The 12,126-nt window shown below is 44.2% G+C and overlaps 1 protein-coding gene across 3 annotated transcripts in view; it reads right to left on the bottom strand.

Annotated features, from left to right (window-relative positions):
• Nucleotides 1-11,776, bottom strand: part of THBS2 (thrombospondin 2) — a 1,066,666-nt gene extending 1,054,890 nt beyond the window's left edge. Inside the window, exon 1 of one of the 3 annotated variants that reach the window (XM_073671497.1) lies at nucleotides 11,522-11,776. The gene's annotated coding sequence lies outside the window, so the exon portion shown is untranslated. The remainder of the gene's footprint in view (nucleotides 1-11,521) is intronic. The other 2 variants (XM_073671496.1, XM_073671498.1) reach the window with 2 other exon arrangements.
• Between the last annotated feature and the right edge of the window lie 350 nt (nucleotides 11,777-12,126).

The raw sequence follows: 12,126 nt of genomic DNA, 5'->3' as shown, positions 1-12,126 counted from the left end.
GTAAAGAGTTAAATAAACACACAGACACAGAGCAAACACTTTATTTGAAATACAACAGACACATTCTTTAATAATTTAAATTAATCAATATACTCACCCCAGTTCTGAGGTTAATCCAAGGGTTCAAGCAATGTCCCACCAAATAACTTTATTTATCTCCTAAAAGCATTCATTGATGTACAAAAATGCTTCGAAAAACGCATCAAAAATGCGCGATTTTTCTACAGCGTTTTTCCTGCCAAGGAGATGCACAAACACTCAGGAAAATTCTGCTTCAAATACTGATCGTGCGCACATAGCCTTACTGTGGTCCGTAGAGGAGTCACTCCAAAAATGGTAATTTGGGGACTTATGTGAAATGTAATTCCAGACCTGATTTTATCAGGTCCAAAATCCAGGCACTGCTAGAGATCTTTTCCCAGGCCAGAAGAAAGAGATAACCTTCCTGGCACCTGGGGAAAAACTTCATTGGGAGGACTTCCTATTATCATTGGAGGGACCACTAAACATGAACCCTCTGTTCTTTTTCCTCCTGTCTTCCCACTTATCCTGCTCTTTATGGGGCTTCCTACGGATAAACTTCCTACTCTGAAAAGATTTTATATATGATGGTATGGAGAGGGTGGGAAAACGCTTGTTATTATCCCCTGTTTTATCTAGAAAATCATCTAGAGTGGGGCTGAACAAAAACTCACCATCACAGGGAATAGAACACAATTTGCGTTGGAGAAAGCTGCGGATCTGGCAGCCAACCTAACGGAGTCAGCTGAAGCATCAGCCAAAAAGGCAGCAGGACCACACATTAGGGGGATGGTATCCAAAGCCTTATCCCTAGACACCTTTTCCCGGAGCGGAGATCTCGCCGTGCAGGTAACAGCGACAGTGGGCTTAAGCCCCCCTCCCGAGGCTTCCCAAGATCCTTTTAAGAAGGAGTCAGCCTTTTTATCTAGGGGATCCTTCAGTACCCCCATATCCTCGAAGAGAAGGGAACATTTTTTAGAGGTCTTAGCAATGGCCACATCTAATTTCGGGGCTTTTTCCCAAAAGGAACAGACGGGGTCATCAAATGGATATTTCCTTTTAGGGGTAAAAAGATTTTTCCTTTCCTTTCTATCCCATTCCTTTTTAATTAGGGACCAGACTTTCTCATTTAGCGGAAAAGCTCTACGTCTTTTCTGATCCAACCCACCAAACATGATGTCCTCAATGTATTTCTCCGGACATGGATCCATTCGCCCCATAGTGGACCTTACCGCCTTAACCAGACTATTGGCTTGATCTATGGGAAAACAATTCCACTCACCCTATCTTCATGAGATGAGGAAGAATACGAGGAAGAGCTAGAAGATTCTGAATCCCCATCGTCCTATGATCTACTGGATGCAGTGATAGGGGAAGGGGCTCTACTTTTCTTATGCTTCCTTCTTTTACCCCCTTGTAAAGATCTAAAGGTATTCTCCACCTCCGATTTCACTGTAGATCTAATCTCAGATGCAAATCTTGGGGTTTCTTCAGAGATCGTCTGCTCTAAGCAAGAACTGCAGAGTCTTTTAAGATACAAAGCAGGCAGTTCTTCAGGGTAGAGGGCACAAATCATGTCCTTAGTCTAGCCTACGCTTTTTCTTCCCTAAAAGAGAAGAAAAAGGGGGGCCCTAATTAAAGAAGGTGAACATTCATGAAGATCTCTTACCAATCTGACGCAACCAGGGGTACCGGGGTAGGTGGAGGAACCAGCTGTGCTGGGTAGACCTGCCAAATCTTCCGCTTCCACTGCCACAACCATGACAATGGGAAGGATCCTTGCCTGGTTGCTGAAGAGGAACCTCTACAGTCTTCCGCTCTGTGGCTCCCTTCATCTGGATGAGCTGCTCCACAGCTGCCATGCAGAGCATCACTGTGCTCCATGTTCCCTTTTTAAGGTGGGAGCCTCATTTCTTTCATCCAACCCCCCCCCCTCAGCTCCGTGCCGGGTATTACTTCCAGTCACGCCCCTTTTCGGCAGCGTCACGAGGAAGCGCCTCTGGCACGTTCCCGCGCATGCACCGATGGAATGCCCAGAAGCCCGACACCAACAACGTAATGCCGCGGCCGCGCTCTTCTGCTCACCCTGTAGGCCTGCCGGACCCAGAGGTGACGCTTCAGATGACTGCACTGGCGGAGGCAGGGGACCCCTGCTATATGGCTAGGCCTGGATCTTCTTTAAAGGTAATCTTCTTTTCCAGGTACCGAACTGTAGGTTCCCCATAAAGGACAGGTAACCAACTGATGCGGGGAGAGGTACCACCCTTTTTATCTGTAAGTTTCCTGTCCTAGAAGGGCAGATCCCCTTTGCGTGGTGCTGTCATGGGAGAGGGAGAAAAATACTGATCAAATACTGATAGTGGGGCTGTAGCCTGATAAAGAATTGCATATGAAAAGTCCTTAAAAAATTGAATGTTAATCTTTAGACTCACACTTACTGTGGCTCAACATATGTGAGGCAGTTAACCTCTTAGGCCCTTTTTGTGTTTTAGCTGCTTGTAGTATATTACAGTTGTGCTCAAAAGTTTACATACCCCGGCAGAATTTTTGCGTTCTTGGCCTTGTTTCAGAAAATATGAATGATAGCAAAAAAACTTTTTCTTTCTCCACTCATAGTTATTGATTGGGTGAAGCCATTAATTGTCAAACTACTGTGTTTTCTCTTTTTAAATCTTAATGACAACCAAAAACATCCAAATGACCCTGATCAAAAGTTCACATACCCTGGTGATATTGGCCTGATAATATTCACAGAATTTGACACAAATGGGTTTGAATGGCTACTAAAGGTAACATCCTCACCTGTGACCTGTTTGCTTGAAATCAGTGGGTGCATAAAAGCTGAGTGAATTTCTGGGATCCAGACAGACTCTTGCATCTTTCATCCAGCCACTGGTGCTTTTTGATTGTGAGTCATGGGGAAAGCAAAAGAATTGACAACAGATCTACGGGAAAAGGTAGTTGAACTGTATAACACAGGAATGGGATACAAAAAGATATCCAACAAATTGATAATGCCAGTCAGTAGCGTTCAAACTGTGATTAACAAATGGAAAATCAGGGGCTCTGTAAAAACCAAACCACGGTCAGGTAGACCAACAAAAATTTTGGCCACAACTGCCAGGAAAATTGTTCAGGATGCAAAGAAAAACCCCAAAATAACATAAGCTGAAATTCAGGACTCTCTGAAAACAAGCGATGTGGCTGTTTCAAGATTCACAATAAGGAGGCACTTGAAGAAAAATTGGCTGCATGGTTGAGTCGACAGAAGAAAGACATTACTGCACAAATGCCACAAAGTATCTCGCCTACAATACGCCCAACAGCACAGAAACAAGCCTCAAAACTTCTGGAACAAGGTAATATGGAGTTATGAGACCAAAATTGAACTTTTTGGACACAACCATAAACATTACATTTGGAGAGAGGTCAACAAGTCCTATGATGAAAGCAACACCATTCCTACAGTAAAGCACGGAGGTGGATCGCTAATGTTTTGGGGATGTGTGAGCTATAAAGGCACAGGAAACTTGGTGAAAGTTGAAGGAAAGATGAATGCAGCACGTTATCAGAAAATACTGGAGGCAAATTTGCACTCATCAGCCCGGAAGCTCACCTGGGACGTACTTGGACGTTCCAACATGACAATGATCAAAAACACAAGGCCAAGTCGACCTGTTATTGGCTACAGCAGAACAAAGTAAAGGTTCTGGAGTGGCCATCTCAGTTTCCTGACCTCAATATCATTGAGCCACTCTGGGGAGATCTCAAGCGCACAGTTCATGCTATACAGCCCAGAAATTTACAGGAACTGGAGGCTTTTTCCCAAGAAGAATGGGCAGCTTTACCATCTGAGAAAATAAAGAACTCCATCCACAACTAGCACAAAAGACTTCAAGCTGTCATTAATGTAAAAGGGTGCAATACACGGTATTAAGAACTGGGGTATGTGAACTTTTAATCAGGGTCATTTGGATGTTTTTGGTTGTCATTAAGAATTAAAAAGAGAAAATACAGTAGATTGACAATAAATGGCTTCACCCAACCAATAACCATGAGTGGAGAAAAAGTTATTTTGTTATCATTCCTATTCTCTGAAACAATGCCAAGAAAGCAAAAATTCTGCCGGGGTATGTAAACTTTTGAGCACAACTGTATCATCCAGTCCTTGATATAACCAGGACAAATTCATTTTCCATTCTGTAACATCTTGATGAACGTGTACACTGTGTTCCAAATTATTATGCAAATAATATTTTCTCAGATTTTCCCAAATTACCTATATGAATTGTAGTCATTGTAATTTTCCAGTCAAATAACTATTTGAGTACAATTGAAAGGTTTTTGTACAAACTGCCTATGATAACAGTATATTTTAAAAAAAATAAAAAACTCAAACTGCACTCAAAATGCATGTTCCAAATTATTATGCACAGCAGAGTTTTCAACCTTTTCATTTTAATAAAGAACAAAAAAATGGTCATTTTTGAAATTATAAGCATTAGCAGGTTATTACAAACTGAAATCAAACAGTTTTCAACTCAAAACTTTATTCTAGGTGATGTTACATTTGCACATAGGACCCTTGTTCGAAAGGAGCTTCTGAACTCTCTCGTCCATTGAATTTGTCAGGTTTTGGATGGTTTCTGCTTCAATTGTTTTGCATGAGGACAGAATACCCTCCCAGAGCTGTTGCTTAGATGTGAACTGCCTCCCGCCATCATAGACACTCCTTTTAATGATGCTCCAGAGGTTCTCAATGGGGTTGAGGTCAGGGGAGCATGGGTGCCACACCATAAGTTTGTCCCCTTTTATGCCCATAGCAGCCAGAGATGCAGATGTGTTATGTGCAGCATGAGACGGGGCATTATCATGCATGAAATGATCTCGATGGTCCAGATGGATGGAGTGGAGGATGCCTGGTTGATGGACACCCCATGCAAGCACAGCTACGGGCTAACAAGGAGGAGGTGGAGTAATGTTTTGGGCTGGAATCATGAGGAGAGAGATTGTCGGCCCTTTTAGGATCCCTGAAGGGGTAAAGATGAACTCCATAATGTATGTTGAGTTTCTCAAACAGCACTTCCTTCCATGGTTCAAGAAGAAGAACCGTGCATTCCGCAGCAAGATCATTTTCATGCATTACGTTTTTGATGCAGAAAAAATGTACGTCCAAACCGCTGCTACGTCTGTATTTTGGGCACAGAGCCTAAAATTTAAAAAAAAAATGGCGTGGGCTCCCGTGTCATTTTTATAACCAGCAGAGGGAAAGCCGAACGCTGGGGGCTGATAGCCAGTAGCAGGGGAAGGGGCCATTAGCCAACAATGTTCCCTGGCTATTAGTAACAACCCACAGCTGTTTGTTTAGCCTTTACTGGCTAGATTACAAGGGGACCCCAGAAAAAAATTGATGTGGGGTCTCCCTATAAAATCTAACCAGAAAAGGCTAAACTAGACAGATGGGGGCTGATATTAATAGCCAGGGAAGGGACCATGGATACTAGCCCCCTCAGCGGCTATTAATATCACCCGTCAGCAGTCACAGAAATGGTGCATCCATAAGATTAGGTGCTTAGCCTCCGCTCTTCCCACTGCCCTGTAGTGGTAGCGAGTGGGGCAATGGGGTTGGGGTTCACGTCAGCCTTGTATTGGTGGCTGACGTGAAGCCCAGGTTAGTAATGGAGGGCGTCTATAAGACGCCCCCATTACTAATCGCGTAGTAAAATGGTCGCCGCTTTTTCAATAAATACACGGCCAAAATAAAGTTAAAATACTACACACACAGTTCTACAATTTTTTTTATTACCCTCCATCCGCAAAGTCCTCGATCTCCTGAAAAAAACGTGAAAAAATAAACAACCATATCCCTCACCTGTCCTCCGTCAACGACGCAGTCCACAATTACGCCGAGTGTCACACGGTGATCTGGGTCACTTCTACAGCAGTGACATCAGCCATCACTGATGTTACTGCTGTAGAAGATATCAATGTATACTGACAGGGGTGTAAAATCACTCCATCAGTATACATGCTGCTGCACAGACAGGTGAGTATAAAGGTTTATTTTAACTTTTTTTTTCTTTTTTTTTTTTTACTACTGCGGGAACGAGGGCTGGGCAGAGCAGACTGATGCTCCTCCCATCCACACTGCTCTCGCTGTTATCAGCCAGTGTGGTGGTCGGATGAGAGGAGTAGCCTCCTCTCCCGACACGGGTACCACCTACAGCGCGTTTCCGGCGCGATTTTGTGTCTATTGATTTTCATTGATACCCAGCAATTCCGCAGGTATAGATATTCTACCTGTGGGTTTGCTGCGATTCAATGCAAGTCAACGGGTGCGAATTCACCGCGGAATCGCCGGGATTTTTACCGCAATGGTAATCCAGAGCGGAAATTTCTGCATCATGTGCACCGCACATTACTATTTCTATACATGGCAGACCATTAACAAGCGTTTTTAAAGCGTTTCCGCGGCGGAAAAAGAGCCGCTGAAATGCATTAAATACGCATCGTGTGCACATAACCTAAACGCAGGTTTGAACAGAGGTTAAACTGTAATCACTCCTTGCATACATGTTTTTATGGAGCTTCATTTACAAAACTTTAATTTTTAAGCCCAAATATATACACAAATTTGTACTGAAATTTGTATTTTCAGAAAATACATTTTTCACAGAAGCAAATATTTTCCTCTTATAACTCTTGATATGGTATGCTTACATTGTATCAATAAAACTAGAAAGAAAAAAAACAGGTAATTTAAAAAAAAAAAAAAAAAAGTACAACTTTTTTAAATTGCCCAATGTATTCAGCGTGTGGGCATAAGTATATTTGTAAATACCTTGTGTTGCTGATAATTCCTGTGAGCGGCGCTATCGGTGGCCGCTCACAGGCATCACGTGACCCCGCGATTATGTCACGACAAGTGAGGCATGACATGACTCAGCGCTGGGGTCTCCGCGGTGGCTTCTGGGTTGTGGGTGGGTTTACCCCACCGAGTCACACCCAGCATCCACCGCGCGCTTTCCCAACGAATGGGGAGAGGGAGAGCGCGCGGTGGATGCCAGTTGTGATGCAGGGGAATAACCCCGCCCACAACCCAGCAGCCACCGGTGGAAAGCGGAAGAGGGACTCTCGGCTGCAGCCTGGACTTGTCATGACGTTAGCGGATGTCAGCGCCGGCTGCAGCCGGGGGTCACGTGAGGCCTGTGAGCGGCCAGTGACCGCTCACAGGCATTATCTGCAACACAAGGTATTTACAGAGATACATGCTGAATACATTGGGCAACTTGAAAAAAAGTATCAGACAACCCCTTTAAAGGATAACATACTGAAAATGGCAAATGTGAAAAGTTTTTATTTATTATAGAATGCCACACTTTTAATTTGGTACATTCATTGAAGACCAGCGTTCTTTACTCTCATGACCTATGACGTATAGGTACGTCATAGGTCGTTTTCTTGCACTCCATGCGGGCTCCGGCGCTGAGCCCGCATGTTTTCAGGCACATGACAACTGATCCTAAGGCTATGTGCCCACAATGCAGAAATGCTCCGGATTTTTCCTGAGCGTTTCTGCATCTCCCCTGGCAGAAAAAACTTATGCGGATTGTACATTATTATTATTATTTATTATTATAGTGCCATTTATTCCATGGCACTTTACATGTGAAGAAGGGGTATACATACAAGAACAATTACAATAATCTTGAACACAATGTGACGGCGACTGGTACAGGAGGAGCGAGGACCCTGCCCGCGAGGGCTCACAGTCTACAAGGGAAGGGTGAGGATACAGTAGGTGAGGGTAGAGCTGGTCGTGCAGCATTATTTGTGGAGTGGTGGTTACTGCAGGTTGCAGGCTTGTCGGAAGAGGTGGATCTTCAGGCTCTTTTTGAAGGTTTCCACGGTCGACGAGAGTCTGATGTGTTGGGGTAGAGAGTTCCAGAGTAGGGGGGAAGCACGGGAGAAATCTTGCATGCGATTGTGGGAGGAGGAGATAAGAGGGGAGTAGAGAAGGAGATCTTGTGAGGATCGGAGGTTGCGTGCGGGTATGTAGCGGGAGACTAGGTCAGAGATATATGGAGGAGACAGGTTGTGAATGGCTTTGTATGTCATGGTTAGGGTTTTGAACTGGAGTCTCTGGGCAATGGGGAGCCAGTGAAGAGATTGACAGAGAGAAGAGGCCGGGGAATAGCGGGGGGACAGGTGGATTAGTCGGGCAGCAGAGTTTAGGATGGATTGGAGGGGTGCAAGAGTGTTGGAAGGGAGGCCATAGAGCAGGAGGTTGCAGTAGTCAAGGCGGAAGATGATGAGGGCGTGCACTAGTGTTTTTGCAGATTCATAGTTGAGGAATGTGCGGATCCGGGAGATATTTTTGAGTTGGAGTAGGCAGGAAGTGGAAAGGGCTTGGATATGTGGTTTGAAGGAGAGTTCAGAGTCCAGGGTTACCCCAAGGCAGCGAGCCTGAAGGACTGACTATGATGGATAGGTCAGTTGGGGGGGTTGAATGAGATGGCGGAAAGATGATGAATTCTGTTTTGTCCATGTTAAGTTTTAGAAATCTAGCAGAGAAAAAGGATGAAATAGCAGACAGACATTGTGGGATTTTGGTTAGTAAGTAGGTGATATCAGGTCCAGAGAGGTAGATCTGTGTGTCGTCAGCATAGAGGTGATAATGAAAGCCATGAGACTCTATGAGCTGTCCCAGGCCTAAGGTGTAGATGGAGAAGAGCAGGGGTCCTAGAACTGAACCTTGGGGGACTCCGACAGATAGGGGGTGAGATGAGGAGGTGGTGTGTGAGCGGGAGACACTGAATGTCCGGTCTGTTAGGTATGAGGAGATCCAGGATAGGGCCAAGTCTGTGATGCCGAGAGAGGAGAGAGTTTTTAGTAAGAGGGAATGGTCCACCGTGTCGAAGGCAGATGCGTTTTTCCTGCCAGGGACATGCGGATGTGAAGCATTCTTCACATGCATTTCCGCATGCGGGTGGTCAAGCGCTTTTCAAGCGATTTTAGCATCACTTGGAAAGTGCTTGACAACTTGGTCACACTATATAAATCCATGCAAACAGCATGGATTTATATAGCGTGACCCGAGAGAATGTCCAAAAATAAAAAATAAATATATACTTAACCTCGGATGCAACCCGGTGCCTTGCTACACCGTCCCGGCTGCAGGCAGATCGCGTTACACTGAAGGACCTGCCGACGTCAGCGTCGCGTGACCGGTCACATGACTATGACGTCAGCGCAGGTCCTTCAGTCCATCGCAAACTGCCGGCATGAGAGGAGGAGCGCATCGGGGGCCGCCAGAAGGCAAGTATTTATTTTATTCTTTTTTTTACCGTTTTCTATGGTACTCGGATCCGGAGGAGAGTCTCCTCTTCTCTAGACCTGGGTACCATCCGCACATTAGAACGCATGGAATGTCATCTACATAAACAGTGATGCGTAATCCATGCGATCTAATGCAAGTCAATGGCAGTGAAAAAGCAGCACTTCCGCAAAATAATTGGTAGTGCTGCGTTTTTTTCCGCAATGATAATCCGCAGCGGAAATTTCCGCAGCATGTGCACAGCACATGCGGATTATCATTGGGGACCATGGCAGACCTTCTACCATGCGGTTTTTAAGCGTTTCTGTTTTTGCTGCTGCGGAAACGCTTAAAAAACGTATCGTGGGCACACAGCCTAACAGCTGCAGGTGGAATCGTGATCCACCCGCGGCTGTTAACATGTTAAATGCCCTAAAAACTCATTTCTTTATACTGGCCTATCGCCTTAACACACTTGTCTAACTGTCCCAGTTTGGCCCATATCAAAATGTTCTTCAAAATCATGTTCATTATATCCATGCACTGATTAGCCTCTGTCTGTACTGTACACATACTGGCTGGCAACCAGTTCATGTAGTGTTATGGACTTACCCTATGTAGCATATTATGGCTGTATTATACAATATCTGTACATTTTACCTTTTATGTCCCCCCCTATTTCCTCATAGACTGTAAGCTTGAAAGCACAGCCCTCACTCCTTTTAATATCTGAGTTATGCTTATTTGGTAATGTCTTTTTGTCTGTTCAAGTCCCCCCCCAAAATTGTAAAGTGCTGCGGAATATGCTGGCGCTATAAAAATAAAAATGATTATTATTATAAATGCCGCTGTCAAACTCCGACAGCAGCATTTGCCATGGCCACATCAGAAGCGTGTCATAAGACATGACCATCAGGGCGCCCGTCACATGATCGCGGGGCGTCGATAGGTTGGCATGACAACCTTGAGTCTGTATGAGACCCATGCGCTTTTCTTTGCAGATCTGCTATAAGCGCCACCCCGTGGCCGGCGCTCATAGCAGATGATCAATTCTGCTACACATAGCAGTGCTTAAGCACAGGCGATCAAATGATCACAGCTTCAAGTCTCCTAAGGAGACTATTGATTCAAAATAAAACAATTAAAAAAAAAAAAGAATCAAAAATACACATATATGGTATTGTTGCGTGCAGAATCGTCTGATTAATGTAACAAAAAGAATTAATATGATTGGTAAACGGCGTAACGAGAAAAAAAAAAAAAAAACGCCAGCATTATGTTTTTTGGTCGCCGCAACATTGCAATAACGGCCAATCAAAACATTGTATCTACACCAAAATGGTATCAATAAAACGTCAGCTTGGCACACAAAAAATAAGCTATCACCCACCTCCAGATCATGAAAAATGGCACTTTTTTGTTTTAGAAACTTTGGATATTTCTTTTCACTACTTAAAAAAACCCGACCTTATACATGTTTGGGATCTACGAACTCGTAATGACCAGGAGAATCATAATGGCAGGTCAGTTTTAGCATTTAGTGTTTTCCTTTCCTTCCAGTAAGTCATCAGGCATCAATCCATCCAAAACCCTCAATTAAAATTTCCAGCAGATGTGAATGAATTAGGTCCCCTATATAGAATTATCCTTAGGAGGACACAATAGGGATGGGGTACAATAAAATCTATCAGACTTGAAGGCATAAATCGCAGGACTGAATATGACATAAAGTCAAGTATTTCATAACTATTTATACATAAAAGCATATTTTTAATATTGCAAGAAAGCAAAGTCTATAATGAATAGTGATGCATACAAGTAAAGTGATGCCCAACTGAGCAGAAATATTCTACTTTTCTCTAACTGAATCCAAAACCTATGTTTTTATGTATAGCCAGAGCGAATGTAGCCTCATCTCCAGCAGTCAGTCTCCCCCTGCAGCCCTTCAGGGCCAGAGAGCAACTGGATCAGATCAGCAACAAGAGTGAGAATCAGCCAGCGCGGAGCACTGCCGCCAACTAAGCCTCCACTATCCGAAAGCCAGCCCTACTCCCCTCTATATATATATATACACATACATATATATATACACATTATATATATATATACGCGTCTGGGTCTATAGGCTCCAAATAAGAAAAGAAAAAAAGTCCAACTATGTCAGCTGAGTCCCACGTTTCTTACCTGCAGCTGAGACCGTGCTAGGAATAGTGTATCATCCACTGAAAGCGCCGCTGTAATGGCTTCCTCAGACGTCTCTCACGTCTGTCCTGTGGAGAATGCGGAGGCTGGGGCTCCCAATCATTTATATACTGCGCTCTCCAGTTTTGCTGTCAATCAGCTCCATAAGGAAGTTAGAAAAAAAAGCCTGGCCAGTGTGGAATGCCATAATCCCCGTCATCGCTGACTATATTCCCTTGCTGTGCTGAGCTGATGAAGCTGAAGCCTGCCCCCTTCTGTGCTTGAGGAGGACTTTCCCGGGCTCTGTGTGTGAGGAGGGGTGATGGCAACAGCCCGGGGTGGGGAAGGAACACTTACTTCATCTTTTGTGTGTGGAGCTGTATATAATAGTAATGGTGGCTGACTACAATTCACCTCAGGGCTGTGAACGTGGCAAAGGCTGGAGGCTGGAGCTAATCTCATGGAAGAGTGCGTGCATTAAATGTAACCTGTCATTGATGTGATATTATCAGAATAAGATGGATTTTTTTTATTTTCCTCTTGTGGCTGAGTAGAAATATTTTGGGCTTGATTCCTTATTTCATATGGGCCTGAGGTTTATGTCAAGT

Source organism: Phyllobates terribilis, unplaced genomic scaffold (genome assembly GCF_046119375.1).
Source record: "Phyllobates terribilis strain yellow unplaced genomic scaffold, ASM4611937v1 Scaffold_3__8_contigs__length_932513732, whole genome shotgun sequence".
Lineage (NCBI taxonomy): Eukaryota > Metazoa > Chordata > Amphibia > Anura > Dendrobatidae > Phyllobates > Phyllobates terribilis.
Note: the sequence above shows the minus strand (reverse complement) of the source record. Positions and strands in the feature narration are given on the sequence as shown.